Raw genomic sequence first — 14474 nt, 5'->3', positions numbered from 1 at the left:
AACACCATGCTATTAGGGTTCTTGTGATGTTCATATTCTCTTTGAACTTAATGGGTTTTCCTTGCAATCGAATTGAAGTACGAACCATACCTAGGTTCGGTTATGAGGAGGGCACAAATATTGTAGCACGAACCATGCACTTTACGTATATTAGAGAGAATCAATGCGTCTTGACCCACGACCCATGGTCTTGATTGCGAACATCTTCATCAATACATTTAGAGTTCATCACTTGAGTATCCATGAACATGGGTAGAATTGTTTAGGGTGGATTCCGAAACCCTAGTGTTTGTTACATTTTAATTTCACATTTTGATAATTCATCTCTGCCATTCACATTTAAATTCAAAGTCCATTTACTTTCATGCAATAGAAATAGGTCACTTGAACCAAATCAAAAAAACCCCCCCAATGTGTGTGTGAGTTGCGTGTTTGACACGTTTTGTGTCTTTGTCACTGAATTTTGTTTGTTTCCGTAATTGTTTTGGACTTTTGGTCCGCGTTGTGTTCTTGCATTTTCTGTGCTGATTCCAACCGTATAAAGAACGTGAATTTTGGATAAACGGTTGGAAAGTTATAGGTCAAAAACTGGACAGAGGTCGAAACTGAAAAACAGAGAAACGAATCTGTCCAAATGGTGATAAACGGGTGATAGAAAGTGCTGTTTGTGTTTTTCTTTGTTTTCTTGTGTTGTTTCATTTCTTTTATCTTCCTTACTTCATTTTTAGTTTCCAATTTGTATTGTGTTTGTGTGTTGTGTAAAATTAGTGTTCTTTACGTACTCAAATTAGAACTTATAGGAAACCGACAAGTTCTTCGTGGGATCGACCCCGTACTTACATAATCTATACTTCATTAGATTCGTGCACTTGCGGGTATTTTTAATTGGTTGTTTGCACATTAATTTGTGTCCTTTTAGGAATGCAACATATAACTCCTATAGGTTTTACCTGGGTTTTTAATAAACTTGTATAGAGTTTTAATATAGATTTCCATACTTTTGTATGAACTTTTGTTATAGATTCAGATCTATTTGCATAGACTTTATCACTCTTTCTTCCCAATACTATTTTCTTTAAACTTCGTATTTATATCTTGACCTAGCCACTAGTCAACCATCCCTTTTTTTTTCTTTTTTGTTTTTTAGTTCTTCCGATATATACCCTTACTACTACTATATCCTAGTCATATACCCACCTACTTTTAAATCTTTATTGCAATAGGAAACTCGTCTGATCGACATTCCTTTCGAAGAAAGTTGTGTAGTCCAACACAAGCTAACACTAGCTCTATTTGTGTCTACATGGGAATGGAGGTGAGGACCTGAAAATTGTAAATTGTGATTTAAATATACCAAAGATCCTCTCAATGACATTCCTCAAGGACGCATGACGAAGATTGAACAACTCAACTTCATTTGTAGGGTCACGACCTTGACCTGCAAACTCTTGGAGATGATATCGAACACCTTGAAATGGAGCCAAAAATTGGCGTCGATTTGGAAATCCACAATCCACTAAGAAATATTTACCAGATAATTGAATACACATATTTTAGTATCCAACGTATGATCTAATGTAAACAGTAAATGAAAAAAGAAAAAGAAAAGAATACATTGTGGCACTTTAAGTCCATTCCTCCTTGTTAAAGCATCATTTAGTACTCCTGAATCATGAGCTGAGCCCTCCCACCCACTAAGCACATATATGAATTCTAAATCAAAGTTACAAGCTGCTAATACATTTTGTGATATTGTTCATGCTCTGGTCTAGTTCGTTTCCTTTGGCTTGAGCTTTTTGAGGGACCTGTCCAAATATTGGCTTGAAGAAGAATGTCTGAGTGGTGGATCTTGGTGTGATGCTTCATTATGATTTGGTACAAAGGTCTGAGTGTCATTATCATAAATAAAGTCCTTTATTCCAACTTGTCTATCTTTCACCCCAAAAGTTCTTGCATTAGTACCATCACCCAATCCTAATGAGTTTTTTTTTCCAATAGCAGTTGCATTCCCAATGACAATTTGCAAATCCTCATAGTCCTCACAAGTTTTTGTTTGAATATGCCTGTGAGTTGGGTAGGACTACAAAAACAACAATTAAATAATAATTATTAGTAATGAATTATGTACTTAGGTTACCACAAAACACATATTGAGAGAGAAGTTAAGAACCTAACCTTAAAGAAGTCTTCCCAAATTTCTTTAGGAGTAGTGAATTTCTTTGTGGTTACCTGATAATTGAATACACCCAGATTTTTAAAATCTTTTTAAACGCTCTAGAATCCTAATTGAATGCACCCCCTAAGTTTTAATAGCAAAAGTTTTGCCAATTTACTAGTGACTTTTATAAACTTTATGAAAGTATTTAAGAATTTGTCAACTCTATGAACATCACTCACTTTAAAAAAGTCTTTATATAAGTATAGATTGGATACACTCCCTTTAATTAATAAAATCAAAAGCTACATGAGAAAGGGTAAGTGAAGGTGTGGGCCATTCTCGTCCAAGGATTTCACATATTTTGTTTGCAGATGACAGTTTTCTTTTTCTTGAAATGTCAGAAGCTGTGTGTCTTACCTTGAAGGAGATTTTCCGCATTTATGAAGAGGTTTCAGGCCAGCAAATTAATTTTCATAAATCGACTTTATCTTTTAGTCCCAATGCCTCTTAGGAAGTTATAGATGTTGTAGCCACTACGCTTGGTATTCCAGTCGTAACTTGTCATAAAAGATATTTGGGTTTACCAACTATGGCGGTCATGGGCACTTGGCACTTTTCTGTTCTGTTCGCGATCATGTGTGGAGTACTCTTAATGGTTGGAAGGAAAAATCTCTTTCAAAAGTAGAAAGGAAGTTTTATTAAAATCAGTGGTTCAATCTATACCATCATATTCCATGAGTGTTTTCTGTCTACCAAAGAGTCTTTGTGCTGAGTTCAAAAAAATGGTATATATAGTGTCAAAAGTGGCTACCGAGTTGCACATGATGCTACATTGCGTGTTGATGGGGGTATAGGAACTTCTCATGGTGGCAGGGACACACTTTGGACCTCTGTGTGGTCTTTGCCAATTCCTAATAAGATTAAAATTTTCTTGTGGCGATCTTTGCATGGTCTCTGTTGTGAAATTATTGCAAGCGCACAATTCGCACAAGTAATATAGAAATAAGTAGAGTATCGTTCCCACGAAGACTGTAATTTCCTATTAATTACCAATTATGATTAATTCAAAAGTTTATCTGAACAATTGATTAAGAAGATTGATTGATTTAAGTAACCTAAAACAATTATGAAAAATAGCAATTTAATTAATGATAGAAAATCAAGATGATGAGACACTAGGGCATCTGATTTCACCATAACCAATTCCACTTAATTCTTATAGCCAATTAACCCTAATTACTATCCATGTTGACAGTTGGTTTCTCCTAATTCATTCGATATCCCCTCTCGGCTCAACCAAAAGTATTCTTAATTAACAACCCATTCTCTCTCGAGCAACAGATTTAGAAAATCAAGAACCCATTAAGTTCTATGAGAACCTGCAAGAAAACTGCATGAGTCATGTTAGTCCCTCTCGGGCACTCATTCAAGACATGGTATTTGTTACGAGAAGCAAACACCAAACATCTCCTCTCGGTCTCCGCTTGGATCATCAAATCAATTAAATATTGGCCAGATATTCAAAGCATTAAGAACAGTAACAAATACTCAACATGGGATAATAATCAGAAATTAATATAACTATAAAAATTAAGTATTCATAGTTAGGCTACATCGTAGCCCTAGCAAGGAAAATTAGTTCATGACAAAAGAAAATATAAACAAGAGAATTATTGTCATAAAACCGATTTGGCCGATGGACTTGATCTTCGGAGTCTCCACAGGAACACCTTCGAAAGCTCCTCAAGTAGTGCAGCAGCAAATCCTTGGCTCTCTCTGATGTTTCTTTGGGTGTATGAAAGTTGGTGGAAAAGTATGGTATATGGGAGGATGATCTAAAGAGATCCTTAGGGTGACCTTATATAGTGTAAAACAACTAAACCCTAAAACAACTAAACCCTACTCTTAAAAGGTCTGGAAAAACTCTCCTAAAGTAAAACAAAATCCCAAACAATTAAGGAAACAAATTAGGAAAGAATCCTTCTTTGACTTGGAAACACGTCAGCCATCTTGCACGCACGTTTTGAGGTCGTTCCAATTCCTAGTAAATTCTGGAAAAATATGAGAAACGTAGCTTTATCTCTAAGCTTTCCAAGCATATATTACACGCCACTAGGAAAAATCGGAAAGGTCTTCAAATCTTCAATCTTCAACAGCAGTGCAGTTCTGACGGGATTTCAACTTAGGCTGTCTTGACTTGCAAGTCTGGAGCATTTGGCTTGGTAGAAAATTATGAAACTTTGATACAATGATCTTCAATGCCTTAGATTTCTTCTCCAATTGGCCTTGTGCTAAAATTCATTCGAAAAGTTGATTTTCAGTTGAAATCCTTCCAAGAGCGCAGAATCGCTGAAAATAAGGAAAGTAAGGTAATAATGCTCTTTTTAATTAACTTTCCCTACAAAAACCAAATAAAAGAGGTATAAAAATATAGGAAATAATGCACTTATCAAACTACCTCAAACCTATCTTTTGCTAGTCCTCGAGCAAAATTAGAAACAAAAAATAAAAACAAAACGAAAAACTAACTAAACCACTTTCGCAGGTAAACTCGATGGCACTTAGCATGTGCCACAAGCCGTTAAACCTCTAGGTGTCCCTAGTAGGAGGAGTTGTGTCTCCTGAGGGTTTACCAGTTACGATACCCACAAACGTTTAACTGCAAAACAAAGTCGTTAAAGGCACCACTTTAAACAAGCTAATAAAAACCAATGCATGCCAATCACATTTGCATCACTAAAGCTATGCCACTTTGAGTATAATTGCATCATAGTGTAACGTGTAATACCAAAAGTCATAACATCCAAGCTTAAAGATAACCACACTCGAATGCCATGGAATTATTTCGCCTTGACTCTATCCCTCACCGGATATCACTCTATTTTTTCTCTCGGAATCCTAGGCTTACACTCAAATGTCACATATGTGTATGAAGTTATGTAATGGAAATCAAATATTAACACATATGCTTAGCTTGAAGAATGGAAATTTCTGAAAATAATGTCTCATGAAAAGAATCAAAAACTAAGAACTAGAGTACATACCTCACCTCCAAGCAAGATTTCCCAAAAGATCAGTTAGGTCTTCTACTCAGGTTGTAATGAAAGGCTAGGCTTGGGGTATGAAAGAAAGGAAAGGAATAACAAAAACTTAGGACATACCAAAGCATTATTCACGATCACATACACGGCCAGCTCCTTTTGACATTTTGTAGTATTCAGCGTCCAGGAATTGTGCATATTTCCTACTCCATTTGGAGTGATTTTGAACTTTTACTCTTTTGAATTGCAAAATACTTTTTTTTTCTTTCGTCTTTTCTTATACTTTTTTTTTTCTTCTTCTTGCAATTTTGCACAAACACCTCGGTACACGCCAATTCTTTGGTGTAGAGCTCAACCTTCTTATTTTCATCACTTTGGCACATCCTAAGCTATAAGGTATGGCTTAGAAACGGGTTGTATAGGTCATAGATAATAAGGGTGGTGAAAGAAAGGCTAAGTGTTTGGTTACAAAGGGGCTAATGACGCACACAAAAGGGTAGGATGAAAGGTCTTTTAGAGGGTGAAAACATGCATAGCCTAACATCATCTCTCATGGTCCATCCAACTTGGAAGCGACGCACCTACAAAAATAAGAGAATTCTTTAGTATCCAATACAAACCTAATGAGAGCAAACTAATTAAGAACAAAATCGAAGAGTGTTTAAGAGTAGAAACAATAAAACCCTTCTCAAAGAATGGCTTTTGGCTCAATTATCTCACAAAGGTAGTCTCCACTAATATTCCATAGTCATTCGAGCATAGCAACCTTTTCCACCAAAATATTACGAATATGGTATTGTGAAGTGCAAAGATTATAATGCAATAACCCTTCATGGCAACACGTTAGTAAAGCATTCATGATCAAAACATGACATATACATCTCTATTAGCAAGGAAAAGTGATAACTTTAACTAGAATTTATATTGCACAAAAACTGCTTCTTTTCAATTTCGACCTTAGATCAGTTTTCAACAATTATCTCTTAAAGCATTGCACAGATTTTGACAAGCCTTATATGCTCAGAAAATAGACAAACAAACGCACAACTTCTCTTTAGAAAAAATACCAGAAAACAAAGTAGAACTTCATGAAAACTGATGTTGAAAACAGAAAACAGTACTGAATCGCAGAAAAATTCCAGTTCCAGACCCCTGTTCAGAAAAATAGCTATAAATTCCAAACGAAAAGTCAGAAAATTACGGGCCTTATATGGCTGGATTCAGCACAAAAAACTGAAGAAGGCAGCGCGGGCCAAATCTTCAAATCCATTACAGATTAAAACAGTATTATCGAAACATAAACACCAATGTTTTGCATGACTCGAAAAAGACTAAAAACGAAAAAAAAAAAAAATTAAAATAAAACGAATGTTACCCACCTCAAACCTAAACCAAACATTGTCCTCAATGTTTAAAATGAAAATAAAAGTAAGGACAGAGAATAGTAAAAGTAATGAACGCGAGAAGCACACAAACGAAAAATTAAAAAGATAAGGAACGAAGGTACCTAGTTGGGTTGCCTCCCAACAAGCGCTTAGTTTAGAGTCAATAGCCCGACTTTTGGATGCATTTACTTGGGATCATCGAGGAGGACGGTGGTCTCCTCATCAAGGAATGCGGTGGCCACATATGGTTTGAGTCGATGGCCATTAACTTTGAACGTTGTACCATCACGACCATTCTTGATTTCAACTGTCCCATAAGGATACACTGTTAATACCGTGAATGGCCCAGACCAACGAGAGCGAAGTTTACCAGGAAAAAGTTTCAACCGTGAGTTGTAGAGGAGAACGCTTTGACCCACATAAAATTCCTTCTTCAAGATGTGCTTGTCATGCCACTTCTTTGTACGGTCTTTGTAAATTTTCGCATGCTCATAGGATTCATTCCGAAGTTCCTCTAACTCATTCAATTGTAACTTCCTTTTCTCACCCGCCGAACTCATGTCAAAATTGAGCGTTTTAATAGCCCAAAATGCTTTATGCTCCAATTCCACTGGAAGGTGGCATGCTTTCCCAAAAACAAGTCTATATGGTGACATTCCAATTGGTGCTTTGAATGCCGTCCTATAAGCCCATAGTGCATCATCCAATTTCAATGACCAATCTTTCCTAGAGGTATTCACCGTCTTTTCCAAGATTTTCTTTAATTCCCTATTCGAAACTTCAACTTGCCCACTAGTTTGCGGATGGTAGGGAGTGGACACTTTGTGGGTAATGCCATATTTTGCAAGAAGAGAATTAAATTGACGATTGCAAAAATGCGTACCTCCATCACTAATAATTGCACGAGGGACCCCAAACCGTGTGAAAATATTCTTTCGTAGAAATCTAACCACAACCTTGGCGTCATTAGTGGGTAAGGCAGCCGCTTCGACCCATTTTGATACATAATCCACTGCAACCAAAATATACAAATTCCCATACGAGACCGGAAACGGACCCATGAAGTCAATACCCCAAACATCAAACAATTCAACCTCCAAAATATTATTCAAGGGCATTTGGTTTCGACTAGAGATATTTCCAGTACGTTGGCATGGATCACACCTCGCAACAAAGTCTTGAGCATCTTTAAACAGAGTAGGCCAGAAAAACCCAGATTGTAGAACCTTGGCCGCAGTCTTGGAAGCACCATAATGGCCTCCACATGCCAAAGTGTGACAATGCAATAATATGTCAACCATCTCTGTCTCAGGTACACATCTTCGTATAACTTGGTCAGGACCGTGCTTCCACAAATATGGATCATCCCAATAATAATGTTTAACCAATGAAAGGAATTTCTTTTTCTGATAAAAAGACATATTAGGGGGAAGAATACCACAAGCTAAATAATTGACAAAGTCTGCATACCAGGGATTGATGAATTCTTTTTCAGAAGTGATGGAAAATAGTTGCTCGTCAGGGAATGTCTCTAAGATGGGTGCAACATCTTCTATAACTTCATCCGCACGGACTAGCCTAGAGAGGTGGTCGGCCACCACATTCTCAGACCCTTTTTTATCTCGAATTTCAATATCAAACTCTTGAAGCAATAGAACCCATCGGATTAGTCTTGGTTTTGCTTCCTTCTTGGCAAGCAAAAATTTCAAAGCCGCATGATCCGTATACACAATCACCTTCGCACCCAATAAGTAAGAACGAAATTTATCCAATGCGAATACCACTGCCAACAATTCTTTTTCCGTAGTGGCATAATTCATTTGGGCATCATTCAATGTACGACTTGCATAGTGAATCACATGTAGTAATTTATTCTTCCGTTGACCCAAGACAGCTCCAATAGCATAATCACTTGCATCACACATAATCTCGAATGGTAATTCCCAATCAGGTGCAATAATGACTGGTGCAGTGGTGAGCTTCTCCTTCAATAAATTAAATGCCTCCAAACATTCTGAATTAAAGTTAAATTCAGAATCCTTCAATAACAATTTGCAAAGAGGCTTTGTAATTTTTGAGAAATCCTGAATAAATCGACGATAAAACCCAGCATGTCCCAAGAAGCTTCGAATTCCTTTCACTGTAGAAGGGGGTGGCAGCTTTTCTATGGTCTCAATTTTTGCACGGTCAACCTCAATACCTCTAGCTGAAATTTTATGCCCCAACACAATCCCTTCTTGTACCATAAAATGGCATTTTTCCCAATTGAGAACTAAATTGGTTTCTTCACATCTTGCCAACACCAATGCCAAATTATCCAAACAAGAATCAAAAGATGAACCGAAAACAGAGAAGTCATCCATAAATACCTCAATAAATTGCTCCACCATGTCAGAGAAAATGCTCATCATACAACGCTGAAAAGTGGCAGGAGCGTTACATAACCCAAAAGGCATACGACGATAGGCAAAAGTGCCAAATGGACATGTGAAGGTCGTTTTTTCTTGGTCTTCAGGCGCGATAGGGATTTGATTATACCCTGAGTATCCATCTAGAAAACAGTAATAAGCATGCCCAGCAAGTCTTTCTAGCATTTGATCAATAAAAGGCAACGGGAAGTGATCTTTTCTGGTTGCAGAATTCAATTTCCTGTAATCTATGCAGACTCTCCATCCTGTAACAGTTCTTGTCGGGACTAACTCGTTATTTTCATTTTTTACAACAGTCATCCCTCCTTTCTTTGGCACAACCTGTGTAGGACTCACCCAACTACTATCAGATATAGGGTAAATAATACCCGCATCAAGCAATTTTAATACCTCTGCACGAACCACTTCTTTCATGTTGGGGTTCAATCGGCGTTGATGCTCCACGGATGGCTTATGCTCTTCTTCCATTAGTATTCGGTGCATACACATAGAAGGGCTAATACCCTTGATGTCAGCGATTGTCCACCCAATTGCAGTTTTATGTTTTCGCAAAACCCGTAACACTTTTTCTTCTTCAGTTTCACTCAAATTTGCAGCAATAATAACTGGTAAAGTTTCAGAAGTTCCCAAATAAGCATACCTCAAATGCGTTGGCAATGGCTTCAGAGTGAGTGTAGGTGCAGCAATCACAGAAGGTGCAGCCTTAGGAGGTGCCGCTCCTAGTGGTTCGAACTGATTCCTTTGCCTTGGGTTGTACGGTTGTGATGCATCCAAATACAAGGCATATTCGGCAACCATGGGGTTGTCATCTTGGGGGGTAGCAGCATGGACCAAAGTAGATTCCAATGGGTGGCTCGGATTCTCCTTTTCAAATGTGTCGGAAGCAATTTCATCAACTAATTCCATGCGAAAACAATCCTCCGCTTCTCTTGGAAATTTAATTTCTTCAAAAACTTTGAATGTCGCTTTTTCATTCCCAACTCTCAAAGTTAGTAACCCTTCTTCTACGTCAATCAGAGTGCGTGAAGTAATCAGGAACGGGCGGCCCAAAATTAGTTGTGTGTCAGAATCTTCTTCCATATCCAAAACCAAAAAATCCGCCGGAAATATGAGTGTATCAACCTTTACTAGAACATCTTCAATAATTCCGTCTGGGTATGTGATTGATCTGTCCGCCATCTGCAAAGAAACTGTAGTGGGTTTAATTTCACCAATACCAATCTTTTTAGCAACAGATAAAGGTAGTAAATTAATGCTAGAACCCAAATCACATAAAGCTCTTTCAAAGAAATTATTTCCAATAGTGCATGGAATTTTAAAACTCCCTCTATCTTTTTGTTTTGGTGGAAGCTTCCGTTGTAGGATGGCACTGCACTCTTCTGTCAGTTGGATTTTCTCGTGCTCTCCAAATTTCCTTTTCTTGGAGAGAATGTCTTTCATGAATTTCGCATAACTTGGCATTTGTTCCAAAGCTTCAGCAAAAGGAATGTTGATCTGCAACTTCCTGAACATCTCCAAAAATTTTAAAAATTGCCCATCAATTTTATTTTTCCTCAACCTCTGCGGAAAAGGGATTTGTGGGACATATGGCTTCAATGGAGGAGAAGGAATTGGTGTAGAATTTTCTTCTTCTTGGGATTTTTTTGTGGTGGTGATTGGCGGTGAAAATGCATGTCCCACTTCCGCCGCAGACTTCTTGGCTTCTTGTTCTTTCTCTGATGCTTCTTTTTCCAAGTCGACCGCTGTATTCACTTGCTTCCCTTTACGAAGAGTGATTGCCTTTGCTTGTTCTTGATTTTTCGGGTTAACTTCGGACTGGCTTGGAAATACTCCTTGATTTCTTCCACTCAATACATTAGCGAGTTGGCCTACTTGCACCTCCAAATTCCGAATAGAAGCGCTCTGATTCTGAAATTGGGTTTTTGTTTCAGTCATAAATTGGGTGGTAGACATAGTCAACTGAGTAAGCGCATCTTCCAAATTTACTTTCTTCTCTTGAGCTGGAAAGCCAGGTGGTGGTCTCTGCACATTCTGAGTATTGCTCCATGAAAAATTTGGATGGTTTCGCCAACCGGGGTTGTATGTATTGGAATAAGGATTATTCCTTGATCGATTAAATTCTCCAACCTGATTGACTTGCTCAGCGGACGCGAATGGGTTCCCTGTGGTGCACTCTGAACTTGGATGAGGGCCTGCACAAAATTCACAACCAAAATTAGTATTAGTGTTTATAGCATTAACACTTAAAGAATCAACTTTTTTAGTAAGGTTAGAAATTTGTGCTGTTAGCAAAGCCATAGCATCAACTTCCAAGACTCCAGCTGGCTTCAGATTCATTCTCTCACTCGGCCATTGGTAGTTGTTGGACGCCATGGTCTCCAATAATTCAAATGCTTCAGTAGCCGTTTTTGCCATTAAAGCCCCTCCAGCAGCTGCATCAACTAGTGTCCTACTTGTTTGACTCAACCCATTGTAGAAAGTCTGAACTTGAATCCAAGTTGGTAGCTCATGGTGAGGACACTTGCGCAATAAATCTTTGAATCGTTCCCAGGCTTCATATAAAGGCTCCTTATCAAACTGAGCGAATGACATAATATCTTGTCGGAATTTTGCAGTTTTGGCTGGTGGGAAAAATTTAGCAAGGAATTTCTTGGATAAATCATCCCAAGTACGGATGGAGTCTTGTGGCTGTGACAGTAACCAAAGCTTGGCTTTATCCTTCAAAGAGAAGGGGAATAGCCTTAAACGAATCGCGTCGTCAGATACCCCATTGAACTTGGATGTGTCACAAATCTCCAAAAATATCGCAAGATGTATATTTGGATCTTCATTCGGCAGACCGCAAAATACGGATGAATTCTGCAGCATGGTGATCATGGCTGGCTTGATCTCAAAATTGTTGGCTGCAATAGAAGGACGTCGGATCGCTGAGGGAGTTGCCATTGGGGGGCCAAATTCCCTCACTGCTCTTTCTGCTTCCTCCGCCATATGTGTGGATGGTGGTTCCACCAAAGTGTGCTTTTTGTTTCCTTTGTTCCGCTTATGAAACGTACGTTCGATTTCTGGGTCAAGTGGTATGAGTTCTAGGGTACGAGAACGGTGCATACACGGATCAAAGTACCTGAAACAAAAAGAAGAAATTCAAATTAAACTCAGAATTAAAATATATTGATATTAAAAGAAAATAAAACAGTCCCCGGCAACGGCGCCAAAAACTTGTTGTGAAATTATTGCAAGCGCACAATTCGCACAAGTAATATAGAAATAAGTAGAGTATCGTTCCCACGAAGACTGTAATTTCCTATTAATTACCAATTATGATTAATTCAAAAGTTTATCTGAACAATTGATTAAGAAGATTGATTGATTTAAGTAACCTAAAACAATTATGAAAAATAGCAATTTAATTAATGATAGAAAATCAAGATGATGAGACACTAGGGCATCTGATTTCACCATAACCAATTCCACTTAATTCTTATAGCCAATTAACCCTAATTACTATCCATGTTGACAGTTGGTTTCTCCTAATTCATTCGATATCCCCTCTCGGGCTCAACCAAAAGTATTCTTAATTAACAACCCATTCTCTCTCGAGCAACAGATTTAGAAAATCAAGAACCCATTAAGTTCTATGAGAACCTGCAAGAAAACTGCATGAGTCATGTGATCGGTTCATAATTGTATATCATTTTGTACCCTTCTAGCTTATGATTTGGTTATGTTTTTGAGTTAAACTTGTGCTTTTAATCCTTTTTGTGTTTATCTTTCAGTTCATTGAGCTTTAGGTAATAATGAGGGCTTTGGATAGTAAATGATGCAATCCATGCATGTTAGGGCCTAATTTGGATGAATGGATGAAGAGCTTAAAGACAAACTCAATTTTGGCTACAGCCCCCTGCCAGTCCAGTTTCGTAGGTCATATTGCAAGCTTTGTTTCAGCAACCTACATAGCTCGGATGATGCAACATTCTTCATGAAAGTTGTTCCAATGGGTGTGTACTATAACATATCCAAAATTCAGCCCCATTGGATAAATATGGAGTCTGTTACCTAGCAAACACAGTGCCATGCTCAGGATGGATTTTATCAGCGCGCAAAATGAGTTAGCAATTTGTTTTGGCCTTAACTTCCTCCTCCGACCTTGGATTGGCCCAAATGATATATGGCTGGAAAGAAGACATTCTGAACTTCAATTTCGAGTGTTTAAAGTCCTAATTTGATTAAGAGAAGCCCAAGTTGTAAGCCCTTGAAGTTGCTGGTCATGCTGACCTCAGCATGTGCTGGTTGGATGCTTGGTCATGGTGAGCTAGGTATGAGCTATCATTTCTGGTTGGAAGCTTGGTCATGGTGACATGAAGATGAGCTAGGGCTGCTGGTGGGATTTATTAGTAAAGTGCATCAACCATTTCAGATTTTATAATGGAAGTGTTGTATGCATTAGTGAAGTGCATCAACCATTTCAGATTTTATAAAACAAGTGTTGTATGCATTAGCCATACTTAATTCAGATTTTCAGCTTCCTTAGGCCTATATATAGTGAGGTTTCCCAAGCTTGTAAACACACCCCAAGGGGGGGAGCTCTCAAACACTTCTCTAGAGCTCCCTTCCCTTCTCTCCCTCAAATTCTCTTAGTTTCTCTTTCTAGTTTTCAATTGTTATAATGAGATCTTTGTGCTGAAATTCTCCTTAAGTTTTTCCAAGTTCTACTTAATTTTCATTGTTATGTAAATTCTTTTCTTTAGTTTCAAGTTTGATTCGTTTCCAAGTTTCAATTATGATTTTTGTTCTTATTCATTATGCTTATAAGTTAATATGCTAGTTTGAATGATTGATCACCATTTAGGCTTGCATGTTAGCTATCTTGGTTTGAATTAAGAGTAGACACCATGCTTTAATTCGAATTGAACTATGAATAGGAAGAGTATGTATGGACATTCGACAACAGGGATTAGATACATGCTTGGTTGTTTAAATTGTTCTTCTATGCTTAATGGGTTCCTAATGCTTAATTTTAGGTTAGACAACAAATGATCAAATTAGGGAATTAGGAACACAAGGTTATGACCACACACCATGGCTTAATCATACTTGAGCTAGAATCAATCCATTAATCTAATTGAACTTGGGAACTTATCTACTTGAGTTAGTTATTTTCTTTCTTCCTTGTTTTATTTATTTCCTTTCTTTTTCATTTCTGTTTTGTGTAGGGAAAATGAATTGGATCATTCAATCACCAATCCTCGTGGGATCGACCTCGCACTTACATATGCTATACTACCAAACGGCTCGTGCACTTGCGAGTATCACAAGTTGAGGATGCAACTGGTTGGAAAGTTATAGCCTAAAAACTGAACAGAGGTCGAAGCTGAAAAACATAGAAACGAATCTGTCCAAATGGTGATAAATAGGTGATAGAAAGTGCTGTTTGTTTTTTTTTTCTTTGGTTTCTTGGTTTGTT

The 14474-nt window shown here is 37.8% G+C and overlaps 1 non-coding gene across 1 annotated transcript; it reads left to right on the top strand.

Annotated features, from left to right (window-relative positions):
• Window positions 1-11516: 11516 nt before the first annotated feature.
• LOC148296599 (small nucleolar RNA R71) lies at window positions 11517-11623 on the top strand. Its single transcript, XR_015834192.1, has one exon. It is a non-coding gene; the product is annotated as a small nucleolar RNA R71 (small nucleolar RNA).
• The last annotated feature ends 2851 nt before the right edge of the window (window positions 11624-14474 follow it).

Source organism: Prunus avium, chromosome 2, assembly GCF_965620075.1.
Source record: "Prunus avium chromosome 2, drPruAviu1.hap1.1, whole genome shotgun sequence".
In the NCBI taxonomy this organism is placed as follows: Eukaryota; Viridiplantae; Streptophyta; class Magnoliopsida; order Rosales; family Rosaceae; genus Prunus; species Prunus avium.
Note: the sequence above shows the minus strand (reverse complement) of the source record. Positions and strands in the feature narration are given on the sequence as shown.